Here is a 14,922-nt window from a genome sequence, read left to right as displayed (position 1 = left end):
ACGGAAGCGAATCCTCCTACGGAGCCGTGCTCTACCTCCGGTGGAGAACCGAAGATGAAGTTGTCGTGAAGCTTGTCGAGTCCAAAGCTAAACTCACACCCCTTGACCAAAAGGGGGATGTGATCAAAGCAGAGCTATGTGGTGCGGTTTTCGCTGCCCGCCTGAAGATTTATTTTGAAAAGCACTGCCACATCAAAGTTGAGCACTGGATCAACTTTGTGGACAGTCAGACAATCCTAGCAGCCATCCAGAAAGACAGTTACGGCTACCAGACGTTTTTCGCTAACCGAATTGGTGAAATTCAGAAAGGTGGACAAGTGGATGATTGGAGGTGGATCGAAGGCAACCAAAACATTGCCGACATACTCACAAGGGGAGCAACCCCCGAGGACCTCAGTGAGGGGTCAGAGTGTCAGGAAGGCCCTAAGTTCCTGAGGTGGCCGGTGACTGACTGGCCTATGAAGATGGCCAGCGAGATATCATCCCCAGTTGCTGAAGACATCAGCAAACTACAACGGAAAGGGTTCTCAGCAGTTGTCACCAGGGCCCAGTCAAAAGTTCTCCACGAACCAGAGTCGCCGGTTGGCCCAGGTCCAACGACAGTGGCAGGCAAACAGAGAAGACCCTGGGGCATTGGACTGGTGCGCCTTGTGGAGCCTCAACAATTCAGTTCCTTGTCAAAGCTTTGTGGAACCATAGCCTGGACCCGACTAGCCGCAGAGACCTGGCTGAGAAGGAGACGCCAGACTCCGGACCCACTAAAGTGGGAGGCAAACGGCTCCATACTGTCCGTTGAGGAAAGAGCAGGAGCCTTTCAAGACCTGGCCCTCGCAGCCCAAGATGGCTTTAAGTTCCATGACTCGACCCTGGACCGCTTGGTGGTCCACAAGGATGAGAACACGGGACTCCTTCTCTGTGGAGGCAGAATCCAGTCCTGGAATGAAGATGGGACAGCCGTTCCTCTAATCCCATTCCATTCATGGTTAGCCACCCTACTAACGAGAGAAGCCCATGAAAGGAACCATGAAGGCATTTCTGCCACACTGCTGCGCACAAGGAAGAAGGCGTGGGTAGTGCAAGGCCGAAGAACGGTAAAGAAAGCTGTGATCGAGTGCGTCACCTGCCGTAAACAGAAAGGGAGAATGTGCCAGCAGATGATGAGCGACCTGCCACCAGAGCGCTCACAGCGTGCTGGCCCATTGGAATACACCACGCTTGATCTCTTTGGCCGTTTCGAAATCAAGGATGCCGTTAAGAAAAGAACAGGAAAAAAGGTCTGGGGCATAGTTTTCTGTTGCATGGCGTCAAGAGCAGTGCATGCAGATCTTGTTGACGACCAGTCATCCGAAAGCTTCCTCCAGGCTTACTCTCGGTTCGTAGCATTGAGAGGCCATCCAAGAAGAGTGTGGTCTGATAGAGGAAGTAACTTCATTGGAGCTAAACCTGCTTTGCATGAGCTGCACAAACATCTGGCAAGCTTGAAAGAAGGATCCATAGAGAACGAAGCCGCCAAGAATGGAACAGAGTGGGCATGGGACTTTCACCCGGCCGACTCACCTCATCGCAATGGGGCTGCTGAAGCCGCAGTAAAGCTCATGAAGAGAGCACTCTCAAGCCTTGGAGGGACGATAGGCTCGCTAACCTGGAGTGAACTCCAAACCCTCTTCTACCAGGCGGCTAACCTAACTAACGAAAGACCGATTGACGCCAGGGCACAAGAACAAGAAGACTGTCGAATATGTGACCCCTAACAGTCTGCTCCTTGGACGAACCGGACTGGAAGGTGATACTTGTGGGATCGACTTGTGCACCCATCCCTGGCGCCGACTCAGAACCATCCAGGTCGGTGTGGATATGTTCTGGTCAAAATGGTGTGAACTTGCTGGACCCAATCTATTCATTCGGCCGAAATGGCACCGCACAAAAAGGAATGTCAAAATCGGCGACATCGTATGGATTGCCGACCAAAACGCCTTACGGGGGCAATTACGGCTCGGCCGCATTCAGGCTGTGTACCCAGACAAGAAAGGACTTGTTAGAGATGCAGACGTCAAGACTGTGACGGCTATGAGTAGCCTGGTTGTCTGTGTCTGTGTGTTTGTGTGTATGTCTCTTTAACAGCCATAAGTCCAGTTTCCTTAGTTAGTGATATTGTTAATACCTTGTTAGAGATCATTTGGTTATAATTGTGTTGATACTTTGATTAGATGTGTTGTTGATATTTGAGTTTTGAATTCACTAGTCACTTTATACTTTAAGGATTTGTTATTAGAGACTTTTTGGTTTATTGTTTTAAGAACCATCCTCGGGATGTGTTTATTGTTTGTTTCGTTTTGAGGCATTTGTTTGTAGTTTCCAATTCTGTTTTTATCCTTACTATAAGACTTTTAAATTGTCTTGGCCTAATAAATATCTTTATATTACTTACCAACTGTAATTTGTTACTTCTTCACCCTAGAGAACTAGAACGTAACAAGTGGGGGCTCGTCCGGGATCTAACGCCGTTAAAGGGTCCGGATCTAAAAAAGGTATTTGGCTGGGGTAATTAATAGTAATAAACATCATGGCAACGAAAAAGTTTGAATTGGAACAATTTATGACCCAGCCCTCTATAGGACAACTGGAGGAATGCAAAAAGGCAGAGTTGGTAGAAATAGCTTCTCACTTTGGTCTTACATATGAGAAAAGGATAACAAAGAAGGAGCTGAAACTTCTTCTGGTGGGGGAACTGGTTGAGAAGGGTGTGATTGAACAGGCTAAGGATGAAAATTATGGGGAGGAGGAGTCTGGGGGCCCTCTACCTTCAGGGGGAGAGGAGCTTCTTCAGACGCCTGTCCCATCCTTTAAAACACCACTGAACGTGGATATCACTTTAGAGCAGTTTGACCCATCTCCTATTGGTAGTGCCAGTACTGGGGCTCATGGAGAGGAGGCGAAACAGCAGTTTCAGTTAGCCTGTCTCCAAATGGAGGCCCAGGAAAGGGCAGCCATCAGAGAAGAGAAGGCTCAGGAGAGGACTGAGGCCCGAGAGGCTCAGGAGAGGACTGAGGCCAGAGAGGCTCAGGCTGAGGCCCGACAGCATGAGCTGAGGATGTGTGAGATCGAGTCTGCTAAAGTGATCAAGTTACGTCAGCTAGAGCTCGAGAGTCAAGCTCTCAATCAAGCCCCATCTCCCAGTACCACCCCAAAACCTTTTGATGTCAGTAAGCATATTTCTTTGGTACCTCCTTTTAACTCATTGACTGCCAAAGACGCCAATTGGCGTCTTATAGAATAGTAACGTTGACTGCCAAAGACGCGACAAGCATTATAAGCAGTTGACACTGGCACAGAGCTTGTCTGGCAGTGGATCTGCAAGGAGTGTGGTGCAGATCAGGTCAAGCAGATCTGGTATAGGAGATGTGCCAAACGCGGCGAGATCTGGTATAGGAGATGTGCCAAACGCGGCGCGGAGCATCGCGGAGCAGCGCAGCCATCGCGCGACTCTTCAAACAGTTCAGAATCGGACGATTCTGAACCAGACCCCGATTCAGACGAGTGGTTGCCTTCCCGATCGGATAGTAGCAGGGGCTCCTCTCCAGATCAGCGCGGATCCCCGCGGGTGGAGAGCAAAAACGATAAAACTGTTGAATGAATGATTGAATGACTTTGTTTTTCTTTTTGTATTCTTTACAGACCGTGTGTGTGTATGTGTGAGTGTGTGTGTGTGTGTGCCTGTGTGTGTGTCTGTGTGTGTGTGTGTGCCTGTATGTGTGTGTGTGTGTGTGTGTGTGTGTGTGTGTGTGTGTGCGCCTGTATGTGTGAGTGTGTGTGTGTGTGTGTGTGTGTGTGTGTGTGTGTGTGTGTGTGTGTGTGTGCAGATATGAGGGAGATGAAGAGAGGATGTTTATGGGTAATGTGATGTAAGGCTCATATTAGTTATGAGGTAGTTATGGGTAACCTTGGGTCTACATGTATGTGCCACACAAATAAATTTGCCTTGCCTCAGGTCAGAGAGGCTCTGTTTCACACGCGCGCGTGTGTGTGCGTGCGATGTCTACCTGTGTTGATGTCTACCTCTGTGTTGATGTTTACCTGTGTCTTTGAAGTATACCTCTGTGTGTTGATGTGTGTGTTGATGACCTGTGTGTGACCTGTGTCTTTGAAGTCTCCCTCTGTGTGTTGATGTCTGTGTTGATGACCTGTGTGTGACCTGTGTCTTTGAAGTCTCCCTCTGTGTGTTGATGTGTGTGTTGATGACCTGTGTGTGACCTCTCTGTGTTGATGTCTACCTGTGTGTGTTGTGCTGAAACTTTAACCATCACTAGAGCAGTATAACACTATTACTATTACACTATTACACTACATCATTACAAAGCAATAAAACATGCCTTTTGTATATATATATATTTTGTATAAAATGGTATATATTTCAATATTTTACAGTTCCTGAATCGAGCAGAGGACGTGCCTCAACCAGTGGGTTTGCTGCAAGGAGATGGCTGTCTTCAGAGAAAGCTGCTGGTTGGGGTGACTGTGACTGGCAACCCACAAAGGTTCCATTCACGGCAACCCCTGGACCCCAGAATGCTGCTGCAGAGCTGAAATCTGACCGGCCGGTTGATTTCCTGGAGCTGCTCATTCCTGATGAGCTGGTGCAGCACATTGCAGATCAAACCAACCTGTATGCCAAGCAGTTTTTACAGGCACATCCCGACACATCCCGACACTCCAGAGGGAGGTCATGGAAACCGGTGACAGTCCCAGAACTGAAACGATTCTTTGGACTCACTTTCATCACCGGTTACATAAAAAAGCCAAAAATAGAAATGTATTGATAGATAGATAGACTTTATTTGTCATTGCTACAGTACAGGTACCAAACAACGAAATTTAGGAGGGGAGGCTCCCCTGGTGTTTAGGAAAGGAAAAAGAAACACATTTTAGAAAAAGCATAGATGCATAAAATCACAAGAAGGTAAGGAGCTGGTTTACATCAATAGAGGCTATGTACACAATCCACTGTACTATACTGCACAGATAGTCAACTAGGGTTGTCATATTTCACAAGAAAGTATTTTTTCACATTATTTTAAAGTGTCACAGTTTGCAGGCTTGAAAATGTACATGTTTGTGCCTCAGCACTAGCTGCCATACAATCCATCCGGACTGTCCTGGGCCCAGAACTTAGGCCTTTTCTGTGTTCAGGGCCTTGACGGCCCTGTGGTAGAAGCTGTCCTTCAGTCTGTTTGTCTTAGCGGCCGGGGTCCTGTACCTCCTGTTCGAGGGCAGCTTGACAAAGTGTTCGTGCCCAGGGTGGGTCGGGTCCTTGGAGATCTTGGAGGCCCTCCTGAGACAGCGTGTTTTGTACAGCTCCTCCAGAGAGGGGAGGGGGGCGCCGGTGATCTTCTGTGCTGTTCTCACGACTCTCTGTAGCTCGCTTCTCTCCGCTGCCGTGCAGCTGTGGAACCAGTTGGAGATGCCGAAGGTGAGGATGCTCTCCACTGCGCCGTGGTAGAAGGCCACCAGCATCGCCATTTTTCGCGCCTATGAGTTGGTTCCTGAGGCATATAGACAGAAGTTCAGAAATCTTAAAAAGACCCCCACCCAAACGTTTGCGGAGTTCGCTAGGGAGAAGGGATTTTATTTGATAAATGGAGCAATGCGCAATGGAGCAATGCGTGATTACGAAACCTTGAAAGAGTTAATTCTTCTAGAAGAATTTAAGCAAAATGTGCCTGATCGCATTGTTGTATATTTAAATGAACAAAAGATAGTCCCTCTCCCTTGCTGCTGTGCGCGCAGACGAGTATATGCTCATGCACAAAACACATTTCCCTTCTGTTCCTGCTGAGAAGCCTCGTAATGCGCCGGCTACTCAGTTTCATTCCGTGAACACTTCTTCCTTTAGGACGCAGAGCTCGAGGAAGGAAGATAGGGAATGTTATTACTGCCACAAACCAGGACATGTCATTTCTGATTGTTTAACTCTTAAAAACAAAGATCAGCAATTGTCTAAAAAGGGACCACACGTGCAGGGTATTGGATTGATTAGGGCGGAAACATGTTCTAACATTGGGATGAGCACCACCACTGGCACTGAAAGTGATAAATGTTTTGATCCATTCATATTTACTGGCTTAGTGTCATTGACGGGCGAACTAAAAGATCAGTGTCCAGTACGTATATTACGAGACACCGGGGGGTCACAGTCTGTAATTCTATGTAGTGTCCTGCCATTCTCTGATCAGTCTGCGTGCGGCTATGGAGCTGTGTTGCGTGGTATTGAAATGGGTTATGTCTCGCGGGCCGTACATCGCATTCACATACAATCTGAGTTGGTTACTGTTTTTTTTTCGGTCGCTGTATGTCCAGAGTTACCCATTAAAGTAGTGCCATTGTTATTGGGCAATGATATTGCTGGGGGTAAGGTGACTCCTACGTTGGAGGTACTGGATTCGCCTCAATGCAGGGAATCTGAGACAAAAGACGTTGATTTGTTTCCGGTGTGCGCTATAACTCGTGCACAATCGAGTCGAAGCAGAGAGGAGGATAGCGATGTTTCTCTCTGTGATAGTGTGATTATGCAAGCCTTTTCAGAAAGGGATGAGAACCCGATTGTTTCAGCTTCTCCCAGGGAGAAAGTGGTAGAGTTACCATCCTCCCCGAGTCCTACCATACCATCCGCTGACAGCCTATCTCTGCCTGTAACCGGCGAGCGATTGCGTGTCGCTCAAGTAGCTGATCAGCAGTCATTAAACAAATGTTTTTTACATGCAGCTAGTGAGGAATCTGAGATAGGAGGCAACGTAGTTTATTTCCTTAACGATGGGATATTAATGCGTAAATGGTCTCCTCCTAATGCAGATGGTTGTGAGTGGAATACTGTAAAACAAGTGGTTGTGCCTGTGGGTTATAGACAACATGTGTTATCTGTAGCACATGAGAGCCAGTGGTCAGGACATTTAGGTATAACTAAAACTTATCAGCTGATATTGAAACATTTCTTTTGGCCCGGACTGAAGGCGGATGTTGCCAAGCACTGCCGCTGTTGCCATACTTGTCAGATGGCGGTTAAGCCAAATCAATCCATTCCACCCGCACCATTGCATCCCATTCCTGCTATAGGGGAGCCATTTGAACGTGTAATAATTGATTGTGTTGGACCTTTGCCTAGGACTAAAAGTGGAAGTCAGTATTTGCTCACTATTATGTGCGCTGCTACTCGTTTTCCCGAAGCTGTTCCGTTGCGTAACATATCAGCCAGCTCAGTGGTGAAAGCTTTAACAAAGTTTTTTTCCACATTCGGTCTTCCTCTTGTTATACAATCTGACCAGGGCACTAACTTTCAGTCTAAGCTTTTCAAACAAGCCCTAAGAACGTTAGGGGTACGACATGTTGTTTCCAGTGCCTATCATCCTGAGAGTCAGGGTGCATTAGAACGATGGCATCAGACGTTAACACTAGAACAGCCATGGGATCGCCATTCATTCCACCGCAATCAGGTGTGAAACAGCACCAGCAGATTTTAACATGGAGAAGAGTGTACTGACGGACAAGGATCGCTGGAGGGCGATGTCACACAAGGCCGTCTGCCAGGCTCTTGACACCTTTTTCCCAGATCTAGTGAAGACAGACAGGAAAGGCCACCAGTATATCATGTATTGATAATGTATTATTTCACTGCCTCAGAAAGTCTACTTTTTACTTGGAAGAATTGACGTGAACATTGCAAGTAAATAAAAATGTTACTTGAATTATCTGTCTCTCTGTCTGTGTTCGTTTGTAGTAGAAATATCACATCTGATATATCAATGTAAAGACATTTCACTGCAACATGAACACACTATATTTTCACTTTTCACAACAGCTATTTTAATTTCATTTATAATGTGCAGTAAACAAACAAAATAATGTATACTCTCTGCAATTGGCTACTATACAATGGTGTCAAAATCAACTATCCAAATATGACGGGGTGACACAGACGGGGTGAATTGTATGAATGAAAGTCACGTCCTACACCACTGAAATAAACAAGAATAACTAGTTTCTAAAGAGAATGGATCATGCGAGGGGGAGCGTAATCTTATTCATGATGATTGCTTGCCGATCAGCAAACAAAGCATTCTACCATCCCCCCCTCACCTCCCACCAGAAAGGCTGTAGGCTACTCAACTCTCTCTGTTGTGCGGAGCAAAGTAATTGAAGTAGCCTACATTTGATTATGTAATCATCAACTAATATTATATAACGAACAGATATTTATAATAGGCCTACAGTATATAATGTATTATTATTTTTTCTGAGCAGTCCCACTCATAATTTTTCATTTTATTGGACAGATCTAGTGAAGACAGACAGGAAAGGCCACCAGTATATCATGTATTGATAATGTATTATTTCACTGCCTCAGAAAGTCTACTTTTACTTGGAAGAATTGACGTGAACATTGCAAGTAAATAAAAATGTTACTTGAATTATCTGTCTCTCTGTCTGTGTTCGTTTGTAGTAGAAATATCACATCTGATATATCAATGTAAAGACATTTCACTGCAACATGAACACACTATATTTTTACTTTTCACAACAGCTATTTTCATTTAATTTATAATGTGCAGTAAACAAACAAAATCATTTATACTCTCTGCAATTGGCTACTATACAATGGTGCCAAAATCAACTATCCAAATATGACGGGGTGACACAGACGGGGTGAATTGTATGAATGAAAGTCACGTCCTACACCACTGAAATAAACAAGAATAACTAGTTTCTAAAGAGAATGGATCATGCAAGGGGGAGCGTAATCTTATTCATGATGATTGCTTGCCGATCAGCAAACAAAGCATTCTACCATCCCCCCCTCACCTCCCACCAGAAAGGCTGTAGGCTACTCAACTCTCTCTGTTGTGCGGAGCAAAGTAATTGAAGTAGCCTACATTTGATTATGTAATCATCAACTAATATTATATAACGAACAGATATTTATAATAGGCCTACAGTATATAATGTATTATTATTTTTTCTGAGCAGTCCCACTCATAATTTTTCATTTTATTGGACAGATCTAGTGAAGACAGACAGGAAAGGCCACCAGTATATCATGTATTGATAATGTATTATTTCACTGCCTCAGAAAGTCTACTTTTACTTGGAAGAATTGACGTGAACATTGCAAGTAAATAAAAATGTTACTTGAATTATCTGTCTCTCTGTCTGTGTTCGTTTGTAGTAGAAATATCACATCTGATATATCAATGTAAAGACATTTCACTGCAACATGAACACACTATATTTTCACTTTTCACAACAGCTATTTTAATTTCATTTATAATGTGCAGTAAACAAACAAAATAATGTATACTCTGCAATTGGCTACTATACAATGGTGCCAAAATCAACTATCCAAATATGAATCTGCGTATATCTATGTACAACCTTGTTGTAGCCTATTATTATCATGGTCGACATGAGAATTGTTGGCTACTTCATATCACAACTGAACATTCATATATATAGCCTATAGCATTATTTGAAAATTGACAGCGCTGTACAGGCATAATCATCGCCGACATCATTTTAAATGTACACATTTCACTGCAAGAGGCAGTTTATTCACCCAACAATTGTTTGTTCACTGCACAACATGAACACAGTGAGGATTCAAACAAACAAAATAATTAATACACTCTGCAATTGGCTACTACTACAACGTGGTCTACAGTGATATACAAAAAAGACATTATATACAATATTATAAATATCTGTTTGTTATATAATATTCGTTGATGAACTACTTTGCTGCGGTACCTATGTAATACCACACAGCTTGATAGGTACATACTGTGCAGTGTATCATTCATAACTGTACATAGGCTACACATATAATATCTTATCACTATTGCATGGAACTTGGGTGAAAAAAAAAACATCAGCTCCAACAAATCTGAAGGGATTGGGAGACATACTGTACAGTTGATCATTTTCATAACTGTCTGTACATATACATATCTTATGTATCACTATTGCTATATATAGCCTATATATAAACACATTATGTTACAAATATCAGTCTTATCCACTGTATCTAATTCAGCACTGAAGCCTGAAGGTTGAGCACAGTGTGTGCCCCCTTGCTACCTCTGCTGATATAAAAGAGAATTGCAGCCTTGGAGAAAAAGATGGCAGCCGAATCCCAAGGCAAATACACAGGCACACACAGAAATACTGCAAAATCGCTTTATACTAACTCGATTTTGAAAATGTAAAGATGCTGGGTGGTAGAACGCACATATCTAGGAAAAGTCATGAAAGGAGGGTCCTGACATTTGATCGAGTGCAATGGTAGATTTTTTTGTGTACTCACTGGTGCTGTTTAACACCTCACGGCTTTTCTAGTGTTAAAGGCGATGCTTCGTAAATACTGTCTAGAGAGTGGGAAGAGTTGGGATGAAGGAGTGCCATTCATGTTGTTTGCAGCTCGTGAAGCTGTTCAGGAATCTTTAGGATTCAGTCCCGCGGCACTTGTCTTTGGACATACGCCTCGCGGTCCGCTCAAATCACTGCAGGATAAGTTCCTCTCAGTTGAGTTTAGTGCGGAGCAGAATGTGTTAGATTACATTAGTCATTTTCGTGAGCGTTTGCATCAGGCTAATACCATTGCAAAAGAGTCTCTGGTTAGTTCGCAAACAGTGATGAAGCGTCATTATGATCGCACTGCTGTTTTTAGAAAGTTTCTTGTAGGTGATAAAGTTTTAGCTCTATTGCCTATTCCAGGCGCTGCGCTGTCGGCGAAATTCTGTGGTCCGTATGATATTCGTGAGTGTCTTAGTGACACTGATTATGTGATCAGTACTCCCGAGAGACGGAGAAGTACTAGGGTGTGCCATGTGAACATGTTAAAACGCTATTACTCCCGTGAGGAATCTAAAATTAGTCAGGAGACATGTAAAACTGTCCCTAAGCCGGTAGTCACTGGCAGCTGTGCATTAATTGTGACAGAGTCTCTGTGCGCGACCGATGAGGATTTGATGGCACGTCATTCCTCTAATCAGAGTACTCGATTGGTCAACTCGGAGATGTTAAAAGTGTTCCCCACTCAGTTAACTCATTTGTCAGCTGGACAGCAAGTTGAGGTGATGGAGTTGATCAAGCGTTTTCCGTGTATATTTGGTGATGTGCCGAGTCAAACTACTGTAATTCGACATGACATTGATGTTAAGGGGGTGCGGCCTATCAAACAACATCCCTATCGTGTTAACCCGACAAAAAGGGCCTTGATGAGACAGGAAGCTGAGTATTTATTGCGTAATGGGTTAGCAATCCCTAGCTCTAGTGCTTGGAGTTCTCCCTGTTTACTAGAGATGAAACCTGACGGTTCTCCTCGTTTTATAACCGATTTCCGAAAGGTAAATGCTGTTACTGTTACTGATTCATATCCTCTCCCACGGATGGAGGATTGTGTTGACAATTTGGGTACGGCAAAGTATGTTAGCAAATTAGATCTGCTCAAAGGTTATTGGCAAGTGCCCTTGACTGACCGCGCCTCCCAAATTTCTGCATTTGTGACACCTGATCATTTTTTACAGTACACTGTGATGGCTTTTGGTATGTGCAATGCTCCCGCCACCTTTCAAAGGTTGGTAAACACCGTTTTAACAGGGGTGTCTAATTGTAATGCTTACCTTGATGATTTAATTGTGTACACGTCTACGTGGGAAGATCATTTACACATTTTGGAGGAAGTGTTAAAACGACTTGCTAAAGCTTCGCTAACAGTAAATCTGGCGAAATGCGAATTTGGACAAGCTACTGTCATTTATCTGGGCCGACAAGTGGGTCAAGGGCAGGTGTTACCTGTGGAGGCAAAAGTAGTGGCCATAGCCGAGTGTCCCATCCCTAACACTCGGAGGGCACTGCGCAGATTTCTGGGAATGGCAGGATACTACAGGAGTTTTTGCAGAAATGTTTCGACTGTTGTACACCCATTGACCAGTATACTCAGCCCTAAAGTAAACTTTGTGTGGAGCAAGGAGTGTCAACATGCGTTTGACAGTGTTAAATCACTGCTAAGTCATGCTCCCGTGCTCGCGGCTCCTGATCTTGGTAGACCATTTAAGTTAGAGGTGGATGCTAGTGGAGTTGGAGCTGGGGCTGTGTGCCTGTCTCCCCGCCTCGCTGGCAGTCGGGAAACGCAAGAGGAATCCCCAGCTGCTAACGACTGTTATCCTACGAAGAGACGTGAGGAGACTGGTGGTCCTCATCCCCGTGGAAGACTAGTGGCCTTCCTAGGCCTGACACTGGCCTCGTCGACTGACATCGCCCAATCCCCCTGGTTCTGTAGACACTGCCTCAGGACGTCACCGCCCCAAACCCCCTTAGGCTGGTTGGTGAACGCCATGCGCTGCCACCATGTCTAACACACTTGCACATACACGAAGTAAGAAGTTGAATCCACACTCATGAACCAAACCATGACAGAACACTACACCTGTGTCAGGGGAGGTGCCTGAACAGTGACATTGGCATTCTTCGTGATTGGCAAGTAGGGCTGGACTATTTAAAAAAAAAAAAAAAAAAAAAATGTTATGATATGATGTTATGGTCTGTGACCTCCATGAACCAGTTCAGTCGGTAAAGTGGGAGGTGTTGCGTTCACTAGGGTGACTGTAAGGGGTTAACTTCCAAGCCCAGATATCCACAGTGTGGGAGGGGCTTCGGGGATAAATGGCGGAAACTGCCTTGTGTTGATCATAATGTCGTCAAGAGGGACACGCTACCGGTAAGACAAAACGAATATATTTACTGCTCTGCTGGGTTATGTTGTTCTGTAATATTGAGACGATGTTTCTCAGAAATGACTTGATACTCTGATACATTGCATGACTGTTATCTACATTTATATTTTCTGTTTACATTTAGGTTTATAAGCTGCTACTGCTAATGCTACATGCTACTGCTACTGACTGTGGCGAACATTGTATACTTCAATAAACCACAAAGTACCAAACTGAGTTATTCCAACGTTTTGATCTCTTGACACCCCGTTCGGTGGGGATACAGAACCGAACAGTTATAAACCGAGGCCCACTGCACTGGATTAGTGCAGCAAAGAGCAGCCACGGACTAGCAAACCGCGGCTCAGTCTCACCAAGGAGGCACAGCCAACCCAGGCCCGGCCAACCTAAAACTGGAACCACTGGGCTAAGCTTAAGCCCCATCAAACAAACAATCAACTCAAACGGCCGATCATTTCGACCAGGAGCTTACCAGAGTCAACCACCAGAATTCCTGTTGAACTAGGATAAGGACCAACACCAACAAAGTGGAACAAAGTCCCCATTAAAGGACCCCATTGGTAGTAACGGTCGTTTGTCCAGCCAACGGAAAAGGAATTGAGATGGAGGACTTGAAAAAACTCAAGAGTGTGCGATCAAGAGCACAAATGTCATTCACTAAAAGGGGAAATGCTCTCACTAAAAGTGGACTCTTGGAACCAAACGAAATTCTAAATGAATGGAAGTGCTTCAGGGCAGACTTCCTAAAGTAATCGATGCGGGGCTCGAGTATGCCCAAGCTCTGAGGGAATCGACCGAGGCGACGATCACATCGTCTGCAGTTGAAGTCGATAAGCAGACAGCTGAGTGTGAGGAAAGATACCTCGAAGTGAAACGAGCCACCCAAGATGCCTTTTGGGATGGCTACGCCAATGACATGTTTCATGCCCAGGCCTTTTGGGATGGCTACGCCAATTACATGTTTCATGCCCAGGCCAAAATCACTGAGTCTGAAATTATTCAGGCTGAGGAAGACGAGACCGACCCTCAGCAACCAATCAAGAACCGTAGGGTGAGAAATAAAAAACTGGACAGAGAGGTCACTGACCTCGGAGACATGTTGTGGAATGGAAAGGGTTGATTCCTAGCTCTAGGGTGGTGGATCTGAAAATGTACTACGAGAAAGTAAGGAAGAGGGTCCTGGCATTGTCTGACAAGCTGGAAGAGGAGCTATCAGATGGTGCAGCAAAGGGCAGCAAGGCTGACCCAACGGAGGCTCCAAGAAAACCAGCTCCCCACTCTCTCCCTGACGAGCCTGTCGACCCCAAGCCAGAACCCAACGTCAGGAAAGCCTTTGACTCCAAGCCTTACATCAGCCTTGAAAGGGCACGGCTACCCACTTTCTCCGGTGACATGAGACTACTACCGGTGGAAAACCGAATGGGAGGACTTGCAGCAATTAGGTAACCCACAGGGAGCAGAAAGTATGAGAAAGTTCCATCTACTAAGCAGCCTAAATGAAAGGGTCAAAGGGGATCTCGTACTATCCAGTTGCGGTTCCGCTGACGATCAGTGGCGTAGCGCAAAATCCCGGGGCCCCCCCGCAAGGTGGCGGCGGGGGCCCTTTCGCAACGGAGTAAAAAAAAAAAAAACTTGCGTTTTTTAGAGGCCGATGCGTTATTGACGTTGCGAAATTTCGCAATATGCACTCTACATTCTAAATGCTTGACTTAGCAAAAGGTACAAACAAGTGAGAGCAATAGCCTATAACTAAAACCAAATGGTAGACTACACTACATCAGTAGAATGTATTATAAGTAGAATAGTACAAGCTTTATTTCTTTTAACAAAGTGTGGTGTGCACAGCAGTGTGATATCTGTAAACATATCTGTAGACTCTCCGCTAAGGGTTGCCAGATGGGATTGAGAATTGCCAACCTAACCAATCTAAAAACTTCTAAATCCACCAAAAACCAGCCCATCTGGCAACCCTGTCTCCGCTGCATCAGAGTCTACTTGTTGCGTAAAATTGGCCAGGGTTAGTCAAATCCTTTGTTGGACATCTCGTATATTGGTATATTGTGGCATTTCTTTACTGTTTGCCATCTGGTCTAGGAATACCCAGGGAGACGCAGACAGCAGAAGTAGATTAGAATAGTAGAAA

Source organism: Nansenia antarctica (assembly GCF_963989245.1).
Source record: "Nansenia antarctica genome assembly, chromosome: 3".
NCBI classification, from domain to species: Eukaryota; Metazoa; Chordata; class Actinopteri; order Argentiniformes; family Microstomatidae; genus Nansenia; species Nansenia antarctica.
The sequence above is the reverse complement of the archived record's forward strand: the minus strand, read 5'-3'. Positions refer to the sequence as shown.